The 24,362-nt window shown below is 45.0% G+C and overlaps 2 long non-coding RNA genes across 4 annotated transcripts; one reads left to right on the top strand and one right to left on the bottom strand.

Annotated features, from left to right (window-relative positions):
* The first annotated feature begins 400 nt into the window (after positions 1–400).
* Positions 401–20,717, top strand: LOC138358679 (uncharacterized). Of its 3 annotated transcripts, XR_011225540.1 has the most exons (5): positions 401–700; positions 3,567–3,729; positions 11,470–11,633; positions 12,882–12,980; positions 20,620–20,717. It is a non-coding gene; the product is annotated as an uncharacterized lncRNA (long non-coding RNA). The 3 variants fall into 3 exon arrangements; XR_011225542.1 differs by lacking the exon at positions 12,882–12,980 and having other exon boundaries at positions 413–700; XR_011225541.1 differs by lacking the exon at positions 11,470–11,633 and having other exon boundaries at positions 431–700.
* LOC138358680 (uncharacterized) lies at positions 20,544–24,235 on the bottom strand. Its single transcript, XR_011225543.1, has 4 exons — positions 23,114–24,235; positions 21,823–22,043; positions 21,244–21,313; positions 20,544–20,687 (listed from the first exon to the last, which is right to left on the bottom strand). It is a non-coding gene; the product is annotated as an uncharacterized lncRNA (long non-coding RNA).
* Between the last annotated feature and the right edge of the window lie 127 nt (positions 24,236–24,362).

Raw genomic sequence — 24,362 nt, 5'->3', positions numbered from 1 at the left:
AGCAGTGACCATATGTCAGAAGGAAAGAAGATGAAGACGTTAATGTGACAACATTTCAAGAAATATATCTCTCTTTAAAGTTAAATAATATAATCCTATCGCCGGTGTCGGGACACATGAAAGCTACTTAGGTATCAGTGGCCAGCCAGGTGGAGATCACAGGCTGTACAATACTGATAAATTATGTAATTCACAGAGATACGTTGATAAATATTAATGTTTAATATTTTATTAAAAATACAGATATATACTTTGTTTCATACGTTAAATGTAACAATATTTCAGTATATATTATATAAGCATAGTATATATAATTCAGTATATACAATATATAATAAGAGTGTCAGACCACGGAGGAAGAATTGAAACAGGAATTTCCTTTAGTACTTTCTTATATTAATACATCTTCAGAGCGAACCATTCCTTCTGAAGATGTATTAATATACGAAAGTACTTAGAGCATTCTATTGTGGTTTTAATATTGAACAATTATACATATACGAAACAGACAAATCTGGTGTCCGAAATAGTAAAAATATTAGTGTGCGATGTGATCAATGTAATGGGGATATTGGGTGTGCCTCGTATCCCCTACAACAACAACAACAAGTTCGAGAGCGATGAGGCCGCCACCTACTAGCTTCACGATGTCGTCGAATCTAAATCAACAATATACTACCGCCGCTACTTTCTCGGAAACGTAAGTACCTGCCGCTTTACTTCTCTCACCCTGCCTAGCCTGACCTGACCTGGCCTAGCCTTACCTAGCCTAGTCTGACCTGGCCTAGTCTGACCTGACCTGGCCTAGCCTTACCCAACACTAATCACCACACGTGACAGCCCAAACGAATCGCAAATAAGTACACGTAACAAGTCATATGCCCGGACACTTTCACCTTGGGGACTGAGTGGTAACTATTGTATAGAAGAGCCGGCTCCCTGAGAGTGGTAAGAGGGCGTGATAAGAGGCTAACGTGTGGTCTTGAAGGAAGTCGATAAAGCAGACAATTTTCAAAAGGAAGGGCAGCATAACGAGCAGACGGGAATGGACAGACAGTCGGTTATCCCATAATGTGTAATACGCCCCGCACAGCATGGGTGGAGTGGGGGGGGGGGGGGTTGTAGCAGGGCACAGTATGGTGATGGTGAGGGTGAAGTACACACCCACTGAATTCCTGCCATCAATAATTGTTTTCATAACCATTAGAACAATGGCATCCCTCCAGCCACCATCCTTCCACTGACCCCCTCCTCTGGTCCTCCACCTCAGACAATAACCCCCCACACCCCCTCTCCCTTCCAGACATCAGCATGTCAAAATCAGTACCATAATGTGTTTAAACTATTTAAACTAAGTCATTGTGTATCTCAAGGTATCTTAATTCATTTGAAAGTGTACATGTGCATTCGTTCATATACTCGCCTAATTGTGCTTGCTGGGGTTGAGCTCTGGCTCTTTAGTTCCACCTCTCAACCGTCAATCAACAGGTGTACAGGTTTCTGAGCCTATTGGGCTCTATCATATCTACACTTGAACCTGTGTATGGAGTCAGCCTCCACCACATCACTTACTAATGCATTCCATTAGATATAATCATATATGATTACACATAATCATAATCATTCCATACACATAATCATATATGTGTACGTCAACGTATACATACATGCGTATATATACCTCATATTAAAATACTGATAAACAAATGACCATGAACAAATTAATTTATAATTGTAGCATTATATATAATTTTAATAGACTAATTACGTGTTTATACATTTGAATGGTCCAGACAGGTGGCCAGCCTTGGACATATACACTTCTGGTAGGCACAATGACCTCATGTTAGACCCTTGATAGATTATGTGAGAGAGAGAGAGAGAGAGAGAGCTGGGGCAGGGAGGTGCGTGCCCCAGGGAGATAATCCATGCCCATGCCCCGCCTCGAGGTCAGTTCTCGAGTCACACCAAGAATAACAATCGAGCAAGTTGTCCTGACCAGGATGTGGCATATTAGGGAGGGTTGAGGAATAGGAAGCCTGTCTGATAGGGCTCTTGGCAAGCAGCTCTCCCTCAGTCTACCTATCTATATGGAAGAAATGTATCTAGGCCCTCCTCCCCCCTGCCTATTCTCTCTCCCCCACCTTTCTTCCTTCATTTCCTCCCTCCTTCCCTCCCCCTCACTGGTGAGAGAGTAGGAGTGTGAGAGTAGTTAGAGAACTCGTAGTTCTCACGCTCGTGAAATTGTCTGCGACCCTGGAGGAGTAGAGCGGAGGGGGGGGTGAAAGTAGGTGACGATGGAGGAGTAGAGGGGAGCATTATATGCAGTGAACGTAGGTGTCTATGGAAGAGTACATCATAGAGGAGGGTGAAAGGAAGGTGACGATGGAGGAGGAGAAGGGAGGGGGTGTGAAGGTAGGTGATGATGGAGGAGTAGAGGGGAGGAGGGGGGCAAAGGTAGGTGTCTATGGAAGAGTACATCATAGAGGGGGGGTGAAGGTAGGTGGCGATGGAGTAGAGCAAAAGGGGTGGGGGTTGAAAGTAATCCTGAGTTTAATTTTTTAGTTATATATAGTGACACCTCGGCTTACGAATGAATATTTATGAACTTTTCGGGTTACGAGCCTAATTTCTTCGAAAAATTTGAATCGGGTTACAAACTTTGCCTCGGGAAAGGAGTTTGTTGATATACGTATGGGCTGACCTAGCGCGTGGTGGCATGGTGATCGCGCCTCAGTTTACCAGTGTCTCCTGCCTAGTAAGTATCGCGCCTGAATTCTTTGTAAAGCATTACATTTGTTTTGGGATTTTTGGCTATTTGAACATAAAATTTGTTATGATATATCTTGCCATGAGTTCCAAGAAAGCCAGTGGTAAGGTTCAAGCCAAGAAAACACATGTGAGAATGACCATAGAGGAAAAACAAGAGAGCATTCATAAACATCAAAATGGTGCACAGGTTGTTGAACTAGCTAGGCAGTACAACAAATCTATGTCAACAATATGCACTGTACTTGCTAAGAAAAAGGACATTATGAACATTAAAGTGGCAAAAGGCATATCAACAATCCCAAAACAAAGAACACAAACACTTGAGGATGTTAAAAAGTTTTTATTAATTTGGATACACAACAAGGAGTTAGCAGGTGATAGCATTTCAGAGGCCATCATTTGTGAGAAACCAAGGCATTTGCATGAAGACCTTTTAAAGAAAACCCCTGGAACGAGGGGGGGGGAAAAGATGAATCAAGTTTGAAAATGTGAAAAGTTTGTGTGACAATAGAGCCTCGTGGAAAACTTTTGCTGTGGTCATTACCTGGTGGAATGCACCCAGGATGGAGTATTAGGGCTATACATCTTTTAAATCATAAAAGTAATAAACATTTCCCATCAACCTTACAAACAATATTAACCTATTTTCATGTATTTCCCCCATGTGCATTTTAACAAAGTTGCTAAATTGCCTTTATCATTCTGCAAAATTTCAATTACAGTACTGTATGTATAATTTTGTTAGTATAAATGGACTGAATATTCTGAAATTGCTATTAATTTTACAATTTCAGATTCAAAGGTGGTCTGGACACCCAATTTGGTCAGACAGGTGAAGAGAGCATTTAGGATAGTTCGAAGAGATGAAGATGGTCGCAATTGTGTTCGAAGAGGCAAACGCCCCCCTTTGCTCCTGACATTATGTTCAACCATTGACCTCTGCACACCTAACACAAGGTAGGTTGAAAACTCCTCCTTCATGTCATTGGTACATTAGCCAGAAACTCAGGGCTCATGTAGGAATATCCCTAAAAAAAAAAAGTGGCCCCAACAGTGCATCCTCCAAGTCTGGAGGATGAGCAGGAGCATTGTCGAGAAGCAGGACCTTGAGTGTCAAACTTTTCTCTTGCAGATATTTTTTGATGGCAGGGCAAACCACTCCACATCACAGTTTTTCTGCACGTTATATATTTTTTAAAACTCTTGGATTTTCGGAATGATACACGAGCAAGGGTTTAATTTTCAAATCGCCACACAGCACAAGAGTTAGCCTATCCTGACACAAGTTAGCCCAAGTTAGCTTGTGTCAGGGCAGTGACGTCTCCTCTTGGGTAATGTATGTCCTCTTCGGCAATTTTTTCCAGAATAGCTATGTCTCCTCACAATTAAACACTTGTTGTGGAATGTATCCATCAATACATCACAGTGTATCTACAAAATTTTAATTTTCTGGGGGGAGCCCCGTCGGCTCCCCGGAGCTATCCCAGGCTGATATGCTAATGTCAGACTTTGGCATCAGTCATGTGTATGGAGTTCTTAGGCCTACCGGGGACCACGGCCAGAACCGGGCCCCCTCAGAGAGGCAAGGGGGGCAATGGCCTATAGAAGCCCCCGTGTAGTTGGAAGCATTCTATGTCTGCCATCGACCGGAACAGGCACCCAGAAAGGTAAGCGCCCCAAAACAAACCCCTATTCTGGTTAAAATTGCTACCTAAAACCGAACTAGTGGATAGAACTCCCCAACCGAAAACAAGCAAACTAGTGTGACGTCACACACTGCCGCGCCGCTGTCTGCGCAGCTCCCCCCTCCCCGGGAGGGGGAAGGGGAAGCCCCAGACCCCCCGCGCCGGCTACCCACACCTCAGTTCTTGAGGCTGATGCTATAGGCGATGGTCGTGTGCTCTGGCTCCAGTGTCGCTACTGCACTGTGCTTTGAGTGTGGTGTTAGTTTTGTGGGTGCGAGAGCCAGGAGTTATCTTCAGTACTCGGGCTGCATGCGCCTAGGGCTGCCTTCCCTAGGTGCCCTGTAAGTACTGCCCTTGGGGCTTGGGGCCACCTTCCACAGGCTCCTCGGGGTCTGCCTCTGCTGGTCCGTTTTACCTTTCGGTTTTTCGGCCGCCTGTTGGGCTCTTGGGTGTTCTGTTCTCCCTTGTTACCGGCAGGTAAGAGGCAGTTTGCACTGGTAGGGGCGCAGGGTGCTGCTCAGCTTGTAATTCCCGACATCGCGGCCGGCTCTGTTCCTTGGGGTTCGCTGTCCTCTTGCGGGGTTTTGTTTTTCTTTTTGTTTTTGCCTGGTGGGGGGTTCTGTCATTTTATTCAGTTTGTTTTTGCCCTTCCACTGTTCTCCTCGGTGGCGCCCCCTGCTAGGTCCCCGTGAGTGTACACGTCCCTGGGGTTCAGCTTTAGAAGTTTGCTTGGTAGTTTTGGGCGCCGGTTTGCAGCACCCTGCCTGGGACTACCTGAGCGCGAGTCCTCTTAAAGTAAACGCTCAGGACCCTGGGAATCCCCTAGGGGGCGCGTGGGTCCGATGGATGTGACCCCGGAGTCCCCACTCGCTGTGTGCGAGTTTGAGGGTTGCTCGGTCCCCTTGTCTCAGGGTGACCCTCATTGTTTTTGCCTCTGCCACGCTGCCTGTTGGGTCGGTGATACTTTCGACCCTGAGTCCTGTGAGTGTTGCTGCTTGCTTGTGACTCAATTTACCCAATCCTCTGATGATTCTATTCGGGTACAGGCGGCACGTGCGTTGCAGTCTAGGTTTCGTCTGTTGCAACGCGCTCGGTTGGTTGCTTCCCCGGATGCCCCGGGGCTGCCCCGCTTTGCTTTTCGAGACCCGGACTTGGGGGTGGGGGTCGCTTCGATCCTGGTTCAGTCCGCACCTCCTCGTCCTTCCCCTTCTGTTCGTTCTGGTCCCCCGCCCCTGCTTCCGGCCCCGAAGCGTCTGAGGGTTTCGGGGTCGGAGCAGGGGTTACTTGATCTCGAGACTCGGGCAGCTTCGGGGGTTGCCCCTTCCGGGGGGGTGGCAGAGGCATTCGAGTCTTGTCTCCCGGCCGAGGCTTCAGGGTCTGACCAGTGGGCCCCCCTTCCTCCAGCTTTTCCGGCTGCTCCGTCCTTGTCTTGTGGGGTCGGGGCTTGGGGAGAGGACTCGGCCTCGGGTCCTGTGGTGACGGACCTCGAGGCTGGGGAGGGGCTGACTTGGGGCCTTGGGCCCCGCTGGACCCCGCCTGGGTTTTTCTTCCCACTGAGCGGGGCTTATTGTTACAAGGAGTGGGGTTTTCTTTCCCCCCCTCTGCGTACGAGTTGGATTTGGTGTCGGCCCCTCCCCGGGTACGGTTCCGTGTTCCCCAGGGTACGTCGGTTCCGTCCTTCCGGAGGTTTTCGGCTTATCGCATCCAACCTGGTGTGGTGCGAGCGGCCTTTGCAGCTTACCTCCTGCGTGACCCGGATTATGCCTCGGAAATGGATCCGTCCACGTTCAGGTTTGGGACTTCGTTCCCTTTCTGGCTCTGTTACGAGGTTCCGGAGTCGTCCTGGCTAGCAGATTGCCCCTTGTTTGGTCTGGATTCCTGGCATTCTTTCTGTCGTTCCCGCACGCTGGAGTGGCGGGAAGCTTCCACGGTGCTTCAGGTTTTCCTGGGGGGTGAACTTGAGTACCTGAATGAGTGCTTGTTTGCCCCTGCCCTTCCCCGCGATGTGGGCGTTATTCAGCTCCATGTGCAGGTTCCCTCCCTTTCGGCGGCGCTCGTGGCGGAGGACTTGCGCGCTCGGGGCCTTTTGTGTTCGGCCTTGCGGTTCTTTTCCCTCCTGGAGCTGTCTTCGGATTGGCTCGTGGAGGATGTGGGGACGCTTGGGTCAGTCCCGGGGTCCGGCACCTTGTCCTCAGCTGCGCGTTCGTCGGCTGCCTTGTTGAAGCTGTTCACGCTGATTTTGCGGGATGCGGTTTCCCTGTTCTATGCTTCCCGTCTCGCGTGTCGGCCGGCGGTGCTGGGTTCCTCCGTGGAATCTGCTTTGGCTCTGGCTCTTAGGCGTTCTTCACCTTTTTGTCCTCTCCTGTTTGGGGAGTCGGCTGTGGCGCAGTTTATTCAGGCTGCGTCGGCGGCTTGTCGTCCGATGTCGGACTTGTTGGTTTTCCGGGGGTCCCGGGGTGGGTCTTCCCGGAAAGGTCGTGCCAGGGCTCGGGGTTCCTCTCGTCGTGGTAGGCCTCTGGTGTCAGGTTTGGGGTTGGCTCCTCCTGCGGACCCTCCCTCATCTGGTCGGCGCGGTGTTCGCGCTGTGCGGGGTTCTGGGTCTCGTAAGGGTCGCCGGCCCTTTCGCGGTTTGCCCCTTTGACGGGGCGATAGGGGGGCGGCTTGCGCTGTTCGCCCGCGCCTGGTCCCACGATTCGTGGGCCTTTCGGGTCGTGTCTCGCGGCCTGCGGTGGCGTTGGGTGGCCCCTCCCCCCTTTGGGGGGTCGGGGCTGGCAGGGCAGGCTTCTTCCCCTGCGCTCTGTCGAGTCGTCTTGGAGTGGGTACGCTTGGGCGTCGTCGAAACGACGTCGTCCCTCAGATGGGTTTCCCGTCTGTTTCTGGTTCCGAAACGGGACTGCGCGGACCTGCGGTTCATTCTGGACTTGTCCCGTCTGAACCCCTGGGTTCATTGCCCCTCCTTTCGGATGACTACGCTGTCTCAGGTTCGGCTCCTCTTGGAGCCGGGAGCTTGGATGGTGTCCCTGGACCTCCGGGACGCTTATTGGCATGTCCCGATTCATCCGCGGTTCAGGGACTGGCTCGGTTTTGTAGTGGGGCGTCTGAGTTACCGCTTTCGTTGTCTCCCGTTCGGGTTGAACCTGGCACCTCGCGTGTTCACACGCCTTACACGGGTTGTGGTGGCTCGTTTGCGTCTCCTAGGTGTTCGGGTGTTGGCCTACCTCGACGACTGGCTGGTTTGGGCTCCCAGCCAGTCAGCTTGCTTGCTAGCCAGGGATTTGGTTCTTTCCCAGCTCGCCGGGTTCGGGTTCTTGGTGAACTGGAGGAAGTCCCATCTGGTTTCAGGCGCTGGTTGCTCGGTGTCCGAACCCGAGGGTTTTCCCGCGGCTCCGCCTCTTTCAGCAGATCGGGCCGGTACGTCACGTAGCTGGTTCGATCTTCTCCTCGAGTCTTCGCGTATGGTTTTTTTGACTCGAGTCTATCATCATCTCTATGGTGATCAGGTGGCCTCCTTGTTGGTGTCCCACCTGAGGGCTTCTTCTCGGCGGCAGTATGAAGTTTCCTGGCGGTCCTTCCGTTTCTTTTTGCGTCTTCGTCGTCTTAGCTCCTTGTCTGTTCGGGTGGTCTTGTCCTTCCTCTCGTGGTTGTTTCAGGACCGTCATCTTATGCCTAACACTGTCGCTTCGTATCGTGCGGCGCTGGCGGAGCCGCTTCAGCTTGCTTTCGGTATCGATGTTACGTCTGCGCCGTTTCGCAAGCTGTCTCGTGCATTGTTTCACCTCCGGCCTGCTCATGCGTCGCCTGAGCCGTCCTGGTCTTTGGACAGAGTGCTCGCTTTCCTTTCATCTCCTCGTTTCGTTGTGGCCCCTTCGGTCCAGGATTGTTTTTCCAAGGCACTTTTCTTGTTGGCTTTGGCCTCTGGGGGTCGGGTAGGGGAGCTTCATGCTCTCCTCCGGCGCAGGGGTTTCTGCTCTTTTGGTCGTGGTGATAGTTTTGTTCGTTTGCAGCCGTCTCCTTCTTTTCTGGCGAAGAATGAGACTGCTGCGTTCCGGAGGGGTCCATGGGTGGTTGATGCTTGGTTGGTCAGGCCGGGGGTGCATCATGTTTTGTGTCCGGTTGCGGCGCTTCGCCGTTATTTGCGCGCCACAGCTTCTGTGTCCGGGGACGCGCTGTGGGTTGATCCGGTTTCCCTTCTTCCCTGTTCGCGGGTTCGGGTCTCTCAGGTCGTCCGCAGGGTTATTAGGTCCAGCCAGCCTGCGGTCTATCCCCGTGCCCATGACGTTCGTAAGTTCGCGGCTCTTGCTGCCGTCTTTGGGAATATGTCTTGGTCTGATATTCGGGCGCGGGGATTTTGGCGGTCGAACAGGGTCCTGGCTGCTCGTTACCTTGTGATTGTCCCTGGGCCTCGTCGGGCCTGTGTTGCTTTGGGTCGGCGGTTGCAGCCAGTTGTCTCGGCTTCGAGTTGAGGGGTGAGCGACGACCGCCTCCCGGGTAAGTCCCTCTTTTTCTGTCTGTGGGTAGTTAGCTCCGGGGAGCCGACGGGGCTCCCCCCAGAAAACCAGCGTTGAATGTAATGAAACGCCATTTTCTGGGTGAGTCCCGGAGGCTCCCCGGCATCCCTCCCTCCCTCCGGTCGGCGGTTTTTCGCGTTTTTGACATCCAGCCTCAAGAACTGAGGTGTGGGTAGCCGGCGCGGGGGGTCTGGGGCTCCCCCTTCCCCCTCCCGGGGAGGGGGGAGCTGCGCAGACAGCGGCGCGGCAGTGTGTGACGTCACACTAGTTTGCTTGTTTTCGGTTGGGGAGTTCTATCCACTAGTTCGGTTTTAGGTAGCAATTTTAACCAGAATAGGGGTTTGTTTTGGGGCGCTTACCTTTCTGGGTGCCTGTTCCGGTCGATGGCAGACATAGAATGCTTCCAACTACACGGGGGCTTCTATAGGCCATTGCTCCCCTTGCCTCTCTGAGGGGGCCCGGTTCTGGCCGTGGTCCCCGGTAGGCCTAAGAACTCCATACACATGACTGATGCCAAAGTCTGACATTAGCATATCAGCCTGGGATAGCTCCGGGGAGCCTCCGGGACTCACCCAGAAAATGGCGTTTCATTACATTCAACGCTGGTTTTTTACTTATATATAGTGTCACCTCGGCTTACGAATGAATATTTATGAACTTTTCGGGTTACGAGCCTAATTTCTTCGAAAAATTTGAATCGGGTTACAAACTTTGCCTCGGGAAATGAGTTTGTTGATATGCGTATGGGCTGACCTAGCGTGTGTTGGCATGGTGATCGCACCTCAGTTTACCAGTGTCTCCTGCCTAGTAACTATCGCGCCTGAATTCTTTATAAAGCATTACATTTGTTTTGGGATTTTTGGCTATTTGAACATAAAATTTGTTATTATATATCTTGCCATGAGTCCCAAGAAAGACAGTGGTAAGGTTCAAGCCAGGAAAACACATGTGAGAATGACCATAGAGGAAAAACAAGAGAGCATTCATAAACGTCAAAACAGTGCACAGGTTGTTGAACTAGTTAGGCAGTACAACAAATCTATGTCAACAATATGCACTATACTTGCTAAGAAAAAGGACATTATGAGCGTTAAAGTGGCAAAAGGCATATCAACAATCCCGAAACAAAGAAAACAAACACTTGAGGATGTTGAAAAGTTTTTATTAATTTGGATACACAACAAGGAGTTAGCAGGTGATAGCATTTCAGAGGCCATCATTTGTGAGAAACCAAGGCATTTGCATGAAGACCTTTTAACACTTTCGCTCGGGGATGACGCAGCATTGCGTCATCCGTTTACTGGCGGTAATGCCGGGGATGACGCAGCATTGCGTCATCCACTTTAAAAATTCGCCAAAAATCAGGTTTTTATCCGATTTTTTGGGGACTGGTTTTAAAATGTGCGCCGATGTCTTCCCATTTTCTTTGTTGAGCCTCGTCGCCCTCAGGCTGCTTGGCACACGCCGTGGGCCCATTGTCTTTGCTACACTGTTGTGACCAATGTCGCTTCCCCTCGCATCTCAAACGTGTGAACATTTCGGCTATTTTCCGTGGCTATATTTCTTACTGCGGCTTTAGAAACTATCTACGCTTACTCCACGATGGATAGTAATAATGAACAAGGCCCTTCCAGGAAGAAAATTGCGAAAGAAAGGCTTGAAAAGGGTAGGAATTGGGAGTGTAGCAGGAAGGCCTCTGAGCACTCACTCACGGCTAACACGTGGCCCGTCTTCAACTCGTCGGCGGTTGGAGCGTGACCAGGTTTTTTTTTTTATAGGCTAATGTTCCTCTAGAGAATTTTATTACGAACCCATTGAGACCAAAATGAAAGACCTAGGACAAAAATTGAGGTGACCAGAGTGAAAATAGTGAAAACATTTTATCCCGTTTGCGCGCTCCCGGGTAACTCGTTCGCACTTTCTCTGTTTGCTGCGGATAATTAGCCGGGCTTTTGGAGTTTATATGCATTTAGTGCTGTAGAGAATTTTATTGCGAACACAATGATACCAAATTTAATCTCGTAGAAGGAGAATTGAGGTGACAAAGTTGAAGAGAGTATACACTTTTCGGAATTAACGCGCGCTTCCGTGACACTCTGGGGCCCATATCGCCCTGTCGAGGGGTGGCGCGCGGGGTGAGCGAAAGTGTTAAAGAAAACCCCTGGAACGAGGGAGAAAAAGATGAATCAAGTTTGAAAATGTAAAAAGTTTGTGACAATAGAGCCTCGTGGAAAACTTTTGCTGTGGTCATTACCTGGTGGAATGCACCCAGGATGGAGTATTAGGGCTATACATCTTTTAAATCATAAAAGTAATAAACATTTCCCATCAACCTTACAAATCATATTAACCTATTTTCATGTATTTCCCCCATGTGCATTTTAACAAAGTTACTAAATTGCCTTTATCATTCTGTAAAATTTCAATTACAGTATACAGTATATAATTTTGTTAGTATAAATGGACTGAATATTCTGAAATCACTATTAATTTTACAATTTCAGATTCAAAGGTGGTCTGGACACCCAATTTGGTCAGACAGGTGAAGAGAGCATTTAGGATAGTTCGAAGAGATGAAGATGGTCACAATTGTGTTTGAAGAGGCAAACGCCCCCCTTTGCTCCTGACATTATGTTCAGCCTATTGACCCCTGCACACCTAACACAAGGTAGGTTGAAAACTCCTCCTTCATGTCATTGGTTCATTAGCCAGAAACTTAGGGCCCATGCAGGAATATCCCTAAAAAAAAAAAGTGGCCCCAACAATGCATCCTCCAAGTCTGGAGGATGAGCAGGAGCATTGTCGAGAAGCAGGCCCTTTAGTGTCAAACTTTTCTCTTGCAGATATTTTTTGATGGCAGGGCAAACCACTCTACATCACAGTTTTTCTGCACGTTATATATTTTTTAAAACTCTTGGATTTTCGGAATGATACACGAGCAAGGGTTTAATTTTCAAATCGCCACACAGCACAAGAGTTAGCCTATCCTGACACAAGTTAGCCCAAGTTAGCTTGTGTCCGGGCAGTGACGTCTCCTCTTGGGTAATGTATGTCCTCTTCGGCAATTTTTTCCAGAATAGCCATGTCTCCTCACAAATAAACACTTGTTGTGGAATATATCCATCAATACAGTATCTACAAAATCTTTAAAATCACGAACAAATCTTTCAGCCCCTACTTTGTCTGAGCTGGCACCCTCACCATGCCTCATAACACTATGAATACCACGTCTTTTTTTCAAAATTTCTCAAACCATCGCCTACTCACCTTAAACTCTTTCGTATCTGCAAAACTCGTTCTAGGGGTTTTCTTTATAAGATCTTGCATGAAGATTTCATTGTTGACCAAACCACACACTGGAAATTGAATAGACGACGACATTTCGATCCGTCCTGGACCATTATAAAGTCGATTGTGATGAGATGAGGGAAGCAAGAGCATTAAGTAGGCAAGAGAGAGAGGTGAGGAGATGGCAAGTATGTACGTATGTACATGAATAAAACATGTACATACTTATACATAACGTGTGTAAATAGTGTAATAAACACAATAACAGTATTTTGGGAGGAGGAATGTTGGCGAGTAATGTGTTGGAGGAGGGAGGGAGGACTGGCAGGATGTGGAAGCTCACTCATGTTTTTTGGGCTCACCATACCAACATAGTGGATCGTTATGGTGAATACATACGTAGATGGGTATATACAATGTGTGTGTATATAGTGTAATAACAGCAAAAACACTGTTTGATTGTAGAATATGTCGCATATATGAGGCCCATAATTTTGAGCATAGCGATGTTCTATACTTTGAATTATATAAATTCCACAAATTACACACTTTTAAATAATATTACAGCAAAAAAAAAGAAGAAATGAATGAGAAACTTCAAAATAATTGCGCAACATTTTATTCGCAGCAACTGCCGTCGCACGGGGTGGCGGGGCCGACAGACCCCCATCGCTCCAACGCTCAGCGCCCATAATTTGCTCAACTTCCCAGCTATATCGCAGCTAAAGTAAGTCACATACAATATTTTTTGTTTAGTTTCCCCGTGATCAGACTCTGCATTTTAACAATATAAGAAGAGAAAAAATTTTTTTGGAAAGAATTTATTTCTTGTGCACCAGGGTGTTATTTGGAGACAGAGCAGTTCAGTGGTTAACTACTAAATTTTTTTTTCTCCCACACACGCACCCCCCTAGGAAGCAGCCTGTAACAGCTAACTCCCAGATACCTATTTACTGTTAGGTAACAGGGGTCATCCCCTTTTGTACAAAGAATCTGCTAAAGCTTTTAGGGCTAATCTTTGACACTCGTTTGTCTTTGTCGCCCCATATTTTTTACGTCCGAGTTGAATGCTCTAAGGCCCTTAACTAACTTTAGGTCATGTCCCATACTTCTTGGGGAGCTAATCGACACTGCTCCTCTCTTTACATTCCTCTCTCGTTCTGTCTAAACTCGATTATGGCCCTGTTTACTCGTCTGCTTCTCCTTCTACCCTTCACCATCTGGACACACTGCATCATACTGGGTTACGGCTCAGCTCTGGTACCTTTCCTTCGACACCTACCCTAAGCCTGTATGTTGAAACTGGCGTCCTGTTTCTACAGGATCGCCATGATCGCTACTGTCTTCTCCACCTTGCACGGTCCTTACAGCACCCTCACTCTTGCTTATGTCATGCCTTGACCTTTACCCATCCTGTGGTTCCTGTTCCCCTTCACCACCTATCTCTTTCTGTACGGTTGTCTCTCTTACAAAATGCTCTTTCAGTTTGTGTTACCAATATTTCCCCTCGTGTCATTCCGTCTTTGCCCCTATAGAGGGGTCCCCGTTCCTAAATTCTGTAAGCCTTGACCCACATGACTAAAACTTTTACCCCTCCTACAGTTCTAAATCACCTTTTCCTTGAACACTTTTCTTCACACTTCCACTCTATTTCCGTCTTCACCAATGGGTCTTAAGTGTGCAGACGGTGTAGGCTACTCTGTTGTTTTTCCTGACTGCACCTTTGTGTCTCCTGCCTCCGGAGACTAGCATCTTCATGGCAGAACTTTATGCTATTCTCTATGCTCTTCATCAACTCTTTTCTCGCTGTCAATCCTCCTCTGTGTTTGTTGTTGACACTTGCAGTGCCCTCATGGCTCTAGAATCCTTTAATCCAGTCCATCCTTTGGTAGTTGAAATTCAACTTTGTCTGTTTCTTATCTCCAGTAGATTTAAGACAGTGGAATTTCGCTGGATTCCCACCCATATTGGTGTGTTCTTATTATTTAAATGAGCGTGCGGACACTGCCGCTAAGGAAGCTATCCGCACCTGTCCCATCTCCCGTAAAGGTATTCCTTATTATGACTTTTACCCAGTTATTCATTTCCCCATTCTTGCCCGTTGTCAGGGTTGTTGGTCTTCTGTTACTGGTAACAAATTGTGTGCTCTTAAGAGTAGTGTGTTCCCGTGGCCTTCCTCCTACCACCGTAACCGGTGGTGGGAAACGGCTCTGGCGAGGTTGTATATTGGTCATACACGTTTAACTCACGGGCACTTAATGGAGCGCTGCCCTGCTTCTTATTGTCCAAACCGTTGTCTCTACATGTCCTGACTTCCAGGACTTACGTGTCTTGCTTCCCGACCATCCCTCACTGTCAATTGTCCCTCGATAAAATTCTTGGTAAATTCAATACCTTTGATATTGTTCGCCGTATGCGTTTTTGTTCTTGTATTGGCGACGTTAGTGATATTTAGCGCATTATGATTATCCCACACATTTGATGGTTTGATAATTACTGTACTGTACAGTACTTTGGTTTGGAATGTATCAAATAAAGTTGTTTCATGTATTCAAATGTGTGAGAAAATCCACTGGGGCTGTGAGATGAAGCAAACCTGTAACAAAGGCATTGCCAGTTGCATACTCTACCACCACTGATGGTAAAAGTCTTACAACTGGATATCTTGTGTGACGGGTTATGGTATCACAGCTATACTGAACCAAGATGGTATGGCTCTCCCTCACATAAATGAAAGAAATGCTGCTATTGGCCTTGCAGTGTGTAAGTTGCAGATGGAAACAAATGAAAATTATCAAATAAATAATTAAACAATTTACTGAAATAGTAATGAACAAAAATAACACATGACAATACTTGACTATCATGTAATGCAAAGGTGAACAAGTTAGTATGACCTTAAATGCAAAAAATAAACTATAAGCAATGAATAAAAGTATGAAGATATACTGGTGTTCTGAAGACAGCTACCATACCACCATGGCATCAGTCACACGATGTTGGCTGGAAGTGGACGACGGGTTAGAGACACCAAGGTGATCCTAGAGCATTAAGGGAGAGATTGCCTCTCCAGGGAGGCAGCGCTCTTTATATAGTCCGGCGGTGATGACTCATCCAGTGTCAACACGAGGTGGACATCTGGTCAACTAGCAAACTGCTCGTTGTGGCTGGCGGTGCCTTTGTGTTGAGCTGTACCACTGTCAGTTGAAGGCGGCTAACTGCTTGTTTGTGGGGACAAACTGCCAGTTAGCAGTGGCGCCCGGCTTGCCTCTGAGTCGTACCAGGCCGTGCCAGGCCCTGGGGGGTATGGAGAGGTGGCAGGACTGATGACTCTTCTGGGCTGGTGTAGATGTATACTTCCAGTGCAGAGGCATTGAAGGTGAAGGGAAAAGGCAGTTCCACTGCTATGCAGGGGATTCACGTGACACTTGTGAAGCCACAGAAAGTCTGGAGGCCCTACTGAAGCCAGTCCAAGTATTAAATAAAACCCCTGAAGTACGCCGGTGAAGGGTAAAGTGAAGGGTGAAGCAAGACCGTATGCCCCAACTTCAGGCACACACAGAAAATCACGTTTTGGTCCCGCCTCTCAACTGTGTATTTGAAGTTGGGGCGTATGGTGTTGAACTGCTTCAGCCTTCACCTGAGTGCTTGTAGGTCTTACGTAAGACGTTGACTCAAGGAGGGGCCTCAAAACTTGCTGTGATTTATGGGGAAATCCGGTTGTAAGACTTTTACAAAGTCAGTAATATACTGTGGTAGAGTATGCAGCTGCCAGTGCCTTGGGCAAGGGTTTACGTCGCCTCACAGCTCCAGTGGATTTTCTGCTTGGTGTATATCAGGTTGTGATTTTATGTGTGTACCGTATTGTTATGATCGCCGTCTGATAAGTCCTTTCTGGCTTCAAGAGTCATTTTTACCCACCTAGAAAGATTGCAGATGGCCAAAGCAGTTATTTAAGTTAAGAAGGGACAAGTCTTAAACAGAATTTTGCATAATATTTGACTGTAAAGGGGTAAATTGAGGTAGATTGAAAAACAAAATGGTGAACCGGGCAGGCGGTACTCACAATTAGGCGAGTACACTCGGGAACTTTTAAAGTGCAACCAAACATGCTTTAGGCTCTCACAACAAGAGGTGAGTGGTGGTGGCTCAGGTGCTCAGCCAATCAGAGCACCTAAGGAGGGAGGGCAGGAGTGAGAGGGGGGTGGTATGTGGAAGTTTGGTGACAGTTGTGTGTAGTTTGTTCATCTTCATTGTAAGTTTCATGGCTTGGTGTGCATTTCCCTAGTAAATTTAATTAGGGAAAAATTCAGGTGTTTGATTGTTTAAATCAACTTTTTAAATGTTGAGTTGTTAAAGCCTCAAAGTGCATGGAGTTGGTTTGGGAGTATGGCATCCTCATGCTGTTGCGTGCTCGCGTGAGGTAGCAAAGGCGATGTAAAGTTGTGGGGTGTACATGCTTGGGACGTCCTCTCTCGGGATGGCTGGTGTTAGACCTGGGTGTTTGTCGGTTGTTGAAAAGCCGTCATCCTTTGCTGTTGTGGTATTGATTTTACATTGTTCATCTTGTAATTAATACTGTAGTGCGATATCTAGGGCTACCATTTGTAGGTTTAAAATGTCTAATACAAACAGTTGTCCAATGAGTTTTAATAGGAAATATCATCCACCAAGCACCATTGTACAATTATATTAATTGATAGTATATGGATTGTGCAGAACTGCTTAGAATGATCTTTAACACTTGGCTATATTGGTCATGTCAAATACCTGCACGGTGAATGCTCAAAGACCCTTTCTTTATTCAGTGTTGTCACATACCTCATGGGGGTATGGATAGGCAAACACTCATTCGGTTAAACTTGCCTTGTAGTACTTTTAGAGCTAAGTAATTTGGAATCTGGTTAGCACTTTCCAAATAAATTGACCTTTAAAGTGAATTCCTATTTAGGTTTAAAACATTATACCTAATGAGAAACTCGGATTATATAGCCGAACACCAGAAATGTTGTTATTCAATTTGGTTGCCTAAAGCACATTCAAGGACTACACATTACATGGCATTCCAGGATTCCTCTATACCTTGCCTTATGCTGTAAACATTGCCACAACCCTGTGTTTTATTGATTTAAATGGCCACAGGGAGGCATACAACACTGCAGATTATGATGTCATTAGTTATCCACTGTGCTGACAAGTGGGCTGACTGATGTTCGTTGACACCTGTATCGTGCTTCAATTTAATCGCCAGGAGATCACCCTCTCACTAGACTCGTCTGTAGGAAGTACAGTATAGTACAGTATCTCAAATTACCTTGGATCATAAATAGCATAAGACTTGGGGGTAGGAGAGGGTTGCAGTGTTTGTCATGGCTCTCAGTTGTTCCTGGTATTAGGCAATTTAGTTCTGGAATCATTTTTGTTGGCCAATGTTAAACTTTTTCGAAAGTAGATGTTTTTCTGAAAGGGAGGGGGGGGGGGGGGAACCTCTATGCTTGGATACAGTTATCTAAGTGAATACTTAGATTTATACAGTAGAATAACTACCTTCTTTTCCTTAGTCAAAAAGGTTGCTTGTTTATTTCTAGGGACTTGTATTTTCTTTTATTTTTAACTGCAGCAACTTTCAGTGAATGATAGATTCTTACTGAAAGGACCTTTACTTCATTGTTGTTGCTTTATGGTCATCTCATTGTGTACAGGGATTCCGCGAAGCTTTTGGGGTTAGTCTTTGACACTCGTTTGTCTTGGTCAGCCCATATCTCTTGCCTCCGAGTTGAATGCTCTAAGGCCCTTAACCTCCTTAAGGTTTTGTCCCATACTTCTTGGGGAGCGGATAGGCGCACGCTCCTCTATTTGCACTCCTCTCTCGTCCTGTCTAAACTCAATTATGGTTGCCCTGCATAATCTTCTGCTTCTCCTTCTACTCTTCGCCATCTTGATGCTTTGCACCATACTGGGTTGTGTCTCGGCTCTGGTGGCTTTCGTTCGACTCCCGCCCTTAGTTTGTATGTTGACACTGGCTTTCTCTCTCTTCAGGACTGCCGTGATCGCTACTGTCTTTGCTATCTTGCGCGGTCCTTCCAACATCCTTCCTCTCGCCTCTGTCGTGCATTGACTTTTCCTCCTCCTGTGGTTCCTGTCCCTCTTCATTGTCTCCCACTTTCTGTCCAGTTATCTCGCTTACAGGATTCTCTTTCTGTTCATATTTCTAATGTTTCTCCTCGTATTGTTCCTTCATTACCTCCGTGGAGAGTCCCCCTTCCCAAGTTTTCTACGTCCTTGACTTGTATTACTAAAGCCTTTTCCCCTCCTACAATTCTGAAAAGCCTCTTCCTTGAGCACTTTTCTTCGCACTCCCACTCTATTTCCATCTTCCCTGATGGGTCTAAGTCTGCGGATGGTGTGGGCTACTCTGTTGTTTTTCCTGACCGTACTTACATGTGTCGCCTCCCTTCGGAGGCTAGCGTCTTTACGGCAGAACTTTATGCTATTCTCTATGCTCTTCGTCTCTTGCTTTCTCATTCTCATTCCTCCTTTGTGGTTGTAGTTGATTCTCGTAGTGCCCTCATGGCTCTAGGGTCCTTTAATCCTGTCCATCCGGTGGTCATTGAGATTCAACATTGGCTGTTTCTTATTTCTAGTAAATTTAAATCAGTAGAGTTTTGCTGGGTTCCCAGCCATATTGGTGTTTCAATGAGCGTGCGGATGCTGCCGCTAAGGAAGCTATCCGCTCTTGTCCCATCTCCCGTAAAGGTATTCCTTATTCCGACTTTTATCCTGTTATTCATTCTTCCTCGTTGGCAGGGTTGTTGGTCCTCTGTGGTTGGTAACAAGCTGCGTACTCTCAAACTTAATGTGTCCCCGTGGCCTTCCTCCTACCACCGTAACCGGCGGTGGGACACTGCTTTGGCACGGCTGTGGGTTGGTCATACCCGCTTAACCCATGGTCACTTAATGGAGCGCCGCCCTGCTCCTTATTGTCCGAATTGCGTTGTCCCTCTTACAGTTGTGCATATCCTTGTTGAATGTCCTGACTTCCAGGACGAGCGTGTGTCTTGCTTTCCGACCGTCCCTCGCGGTCACTTGTCCCTCGATAGAATTCTAGGTGAATCGGATACTTTTGATATCGTTCGCCTTATGCGTTTTTGTTCTCGTATTGGCATTCTTGGTGATATTTAGCGCCCTCTGATTATTTTGCACTTTGATGGTGCTACATGGCCTTCCCGGTTTGGTGACTTTTTTGGTAATTACCTTCATTGTTGTTTCATTTGAATGTGGTAGTTGTGATATGGATTGTTCTGGCTCACTGTAAGGTCTTGGATTTTTTTCTGTTTTATATTAAGAAATTGCCAGTTCTTACTATTTGTAGAGTTAGAGATCTGCATTAAGGCCTCAATATTATATTCTTTATAACATGTTATCAGCAATTTTTGTGGTTGGTAATATTTAGGTTAATGTCAGTGATGTATATGACAAGGGTTAAGACCCCTTGTGGTACGACAGCATTTTTCCCAGTTATTTCTTTAACAAATGAAAGGGTCCTCGTAACCATTCTTTTGTCCTTTCTACCATGTACCTGTTTGTTGCTTCTTTGTCTTTCATTTGGTACTTTGCAACATTACCAAAGGCCATTGTTTTAATAGCCAATTACCATTTCTAAAAAAAATGAGCAGGTTCATTAGGCAGGGTTTGTTTTTAGCAAACAGTTTTACAAAAAAAATTTCATTCCTTCAGGACCTTGCAGATGTTAGGTCAAACTAATTGACAGTAATCTGTTTTGCACTTTCAAACAATGATGGTTTTAATCTAGATAAAATATTTCAGAATATCTGAAGTTTGGCAGACAAATCATTTAAGAGCTTTGATTAAATTTAAGTTACCAAAGACTTTGAAGCATCTATACAACATGGTTTTCACAATGTTAAATTTACAAAACATTAGAAAAGTGACAATGATCTTTAGTTAATTTAATCATAATTTGTACAAAGCTTGTGTTGCATAGCTTTAAATTTACTTTCAAGTATGAAAACTGAAATATTAAAGTGGAAGAAACTTTAGTCAATATTTTAGACTAATTTGCAATATTTGTTAGTTTATGTAAATTGAATAGGTAGTCCACTTTTACATCTTTTCAATGCATTTTGCATGCACCTATGTAACAAGTTACAAATAGGTGTAAATTTTACTAAGTATTTATTTTCAAAGTAAAAAAATCAGATGTTTAAACATTGCATCAATAGTAGTGAACAATTTCCAGCATAATTTCAGGATAAGGTATATAAAGTAGTTTCATTAAAATTGTTTTATTTAACAAGTTTTACATATAGTATTTATAATACATCTAATATTTATTACCATTTCAGGTTGTGGGACAGATGCTCCTAGATGAACAGAAGATCCAAAAGGCCAAGACAACTCCAGAGACAATCACCTGTAAAAGAAAATAAACATTAAACAGGGACACTACTTTTATTATCACCAATGCCTAATAATAAGCCAAAAAATCCTAACATCCTATCTTTTAAGATAGGCTCAGCAAGGCCTATCCCTTACTCTGGTTTCAGTGCAGAGCTTGTTCCCTGAATGGGAACATTACATCCACCACTTTAGTGCCATCAACATTGTACATATGCTTTACTGAAAGCACTGTACAATGCATGCCAGGCACTAAAGTTTTAGATGCATCCACCCATTCAGCAAACAAGCCCTGTGAGAATTAACAATGTAACCATTGTTAAGGGTCCCTAAACCTATGCAAATCTAGTCCATCTATTAGATGGGTAGTAGAGCAAAGCTCTGAAAAAGCCAAGCCAGGGAAATCTGCAGGACTGCCTGGTCCCCTTTTATGAAATGGGGTAGGATCAGTACAAACTGCATCATCCCTGTGGGTTGTAACAGTAGGACATGGTTACACACCTATAAATGGACTAGATAAGAGAATTAAGATTAGGTCATTGATATAGCTAAAACATCAAATTCAAACTCACCCACTGTAGATTTCCTTTTGCAGAGTAAAGGAGCCTCACTCCAAGCCAGTCCATGCATAATCACTTTCACCTGGAATATATTTCAACAAATTAATTTCAGATGTAAAGCCAATCTTGCTTTACTTTACAAATTCATATGGAAATTATTTTTTAACAAATTTACCTTTCCTACATATTCTAGTAGCAGTAGTAAAGATCTAATTTAGCAATATAAATATATATGGCATCAATTTGTCATTTGAGAAACTATCCACAACTGCACTTCAATGGCAATTTACATTTATCTTTAGCCAATGCTATATTGTTTAAGTTATTACTATTTGTTTACTTTCATGCAAATCTATTCAGATTAAAACCAAGCTAAAGTAAACATTGAATATTTTTTTTTACTTTCAAGGGAAAAATACCATCACTTAGAACAAAACTTTCCCTGCCATTAACTATTTGACTCGTGATTACCCTTAGTGTTAAACATTTATAGATTAAAGCTTATATAACAAACATTTAATGCTTCCTCCCAACTGTTCAGTATCAAAAGGGAGGGGGGGGGGAGGGGTGTCCATTTACTGTACCACTTACATTTTAGTGTGGGCTTCATCCACTATTCTGATGTTAGCTGGAACATTTGTGCCAGCTGCTGGTTTGAAAGGGAGGCATACCATGTGTCAATTCAGGAAGCTTTCCACATTCCTCACTGCATGTCAGCTCAGGACCTCACTACCATGTTGGGAGGCAGTTGAAGACTAACCAATCAACATCCCAGGCTGGAGAGCAGTGCCAGCTCGGAGAGAATTTACCACCTGCAAAAAATTTAATACTCTTAACAATCTACACCATCTATCTCATCTTTACCTAGCCCCCAAACCTTACATTTGTCAGCATTTAACTGCATCTGGTAATCTTAACCATTTCAAAACTATACAGGGCATCGGTATTTTTTATTTGCCAATTCTGCAACTATTGCAGTCTAAACCATAATCTTGCGGAATAACCGAGGTCCAAGGAGAGCTTTTAGGCACTACTTACAACACTTCTCCCAACTTAACCCCATTTATACTAATTTCCTTTGGTATAGCCATGACCTAATCAACTTCAGTCAGCATTCCCAATGATCCGAGCCCCTATCAATTTTGCGCCACTATCAAAATCTCTGCTGAAGTCAAGGTGCACAAAATCACAAACCTTATCACCATTTCCTCAACTATGCAACCTAATCCATGAACATTTAGTAATAAAACTATGCGATTCATGTATCTAGTCATGTTTCTCAAAAAGAGTAGAGAAATGGCACTTGCAATGTTAGATTCTAGTAACTTTCCTCACAATAGACCAAGCTAATTGGTCACTAACTTAAGCGTTAAAGTTAACTCAAACTTTTCTTTTAAAACTTGCTATATTAGGAACTTTCCACGACCGGCCTTTACCCGACATAATTAAATAGGGTAAAAACGGTATATTAAATGCAGTAAAACTACGGTAAATTCAATATGACAAACTTGCATTCTTTAAGCATGGGCTGCATAGCAAGTGAACCAAACTAAATGTTAAGCACCCTGGCAAACCACTTCGTTCTATTCAATTTATTTAATCACTTTGTCCGGCTAGAATTTTTAGATTAGATTAAAGGAACACCCTCCCTGGTAACGGCTGAACTAGTTAACCAAATACAAATATTTAGGTAAAATACTTTCATAAAACCCGTCTACTTCCCCCACCAGTAGACTTGTTCAGCTAAAGGCATAATGTAATGTTCCACTTTAGTAAATAAAGACTTAAAAAAACACTACCCCATCTGTGTAGTTACCGGTTACCTGACATTCTACGCTTAAAATAACCCATCTATTCCCCATAATTGTTCGATATAACTTACCTCTCACCCGCTGGTCGAGTACACAGCAGTATATATCCTCCTCCATCACTCACCGCGTGGATACTATTTCACTCTGGCCGCAAATTGCCTCAAATCACCTACGTTGTCCATAAACATATATAGAAGAGCAACTAACACCCGTATAGCGATCATCACATAACGTGGGAACATTAGTAGTACTGCTGTCAAAACATAGATGGCGCCAGGACAAACGGTAATTCCTATGGACTCGCCTAGTTATGCGTAGGGAATTGAGCTTCAGCTGTTTGGTCCCGCCCCTCAGCTGTATTCACCTAGTTGTACTCACCTAATTTGTGCTTGCAGGGGTTGAGCTTTGGTTCTTTGGTCCCGACTCTCAACCGTCAATCAACAGGTGTACAGGTTCCTGAGCCTATTGGGCTCTATCACATCTACATTTGAAATTGTGTATGGAGTCAGCCTCCACCACATCACTGCTTAATACATTCCATTTGTTAACTACTCTGACACTGAACAAATTCTTTCTAATATCTCTGTGGCTTATTTGGGTACTAAGTTCCCCTTGTTCGTGTTCCACCCGTGTTAAAGAGCTGTCTTTGTAACTATCAAAATGCATATATCTTTGCTTTCACTTCAGTTATATTTATGACAAGGGATTTAAAATTTGCCTATATTTCTGCTTCTCTGATGACATTAACAACTTTCGTTTATTACAGTATCTACATAAAATTAACATTTATCTTCATTAGGTTGTAGTTCTCATCAATAGGGAGAGCGTCGGTAAAAAAAAAAATTGTTTAAATATAAATATCTTTCCTCTCTCAATAATATGCCCGAAACGCTATGCGTACTAGTGGCTTTAGGTATTGTATGTACTAGCTCTATCTATAAACCCAATATTATGTTTGTAAATCGACTATTTATGTACTTTCCTGAATAAAATGAACTTTACTTTACTAATATCTAATCTCTGTGACTAAAACGTAAGAACGACTTTATCTATGCCTTTTTGATAACATATACAATTATAAGCTTTATTAGTGAATCTCTATTAATTAAACAATATATCAGAGAGTGTGTAAGGTTCGGTGTTCCATGTGCGAAGAGACATGGGAGATTTTACATCAGTACAGTAAATGTTTTAAGTAGCGAACGCATACTAACGAATAACGATTAGTATAGACCAACACGCAGTCTCCGCAGTCTCTTTGATGCAGTCTCCGTGGTGTAGTGGTAAGACACTCGCCTGGCGTTCCGCGAGCGCTATGTC

The sequence above is a fragment of the Procambarus clarkii genome, chromosome 85, assembly GCF_040958095.1.
Source record: "Procambarus clarkii isolate CNS0578487 chromosome 85, FALCON_Pclarkii_2.0, whole genome shotgun sequence".
Taxonomy (NCBI): Eukaryota; Metazoa; Arthropoda; class Malacostraca; order Decapoda; family Cambaridae; genus Procambarus; species Procambarus clarkii.
This window is presented reverse-complemented; position numbering and strand designations above follow the sequence as displayed.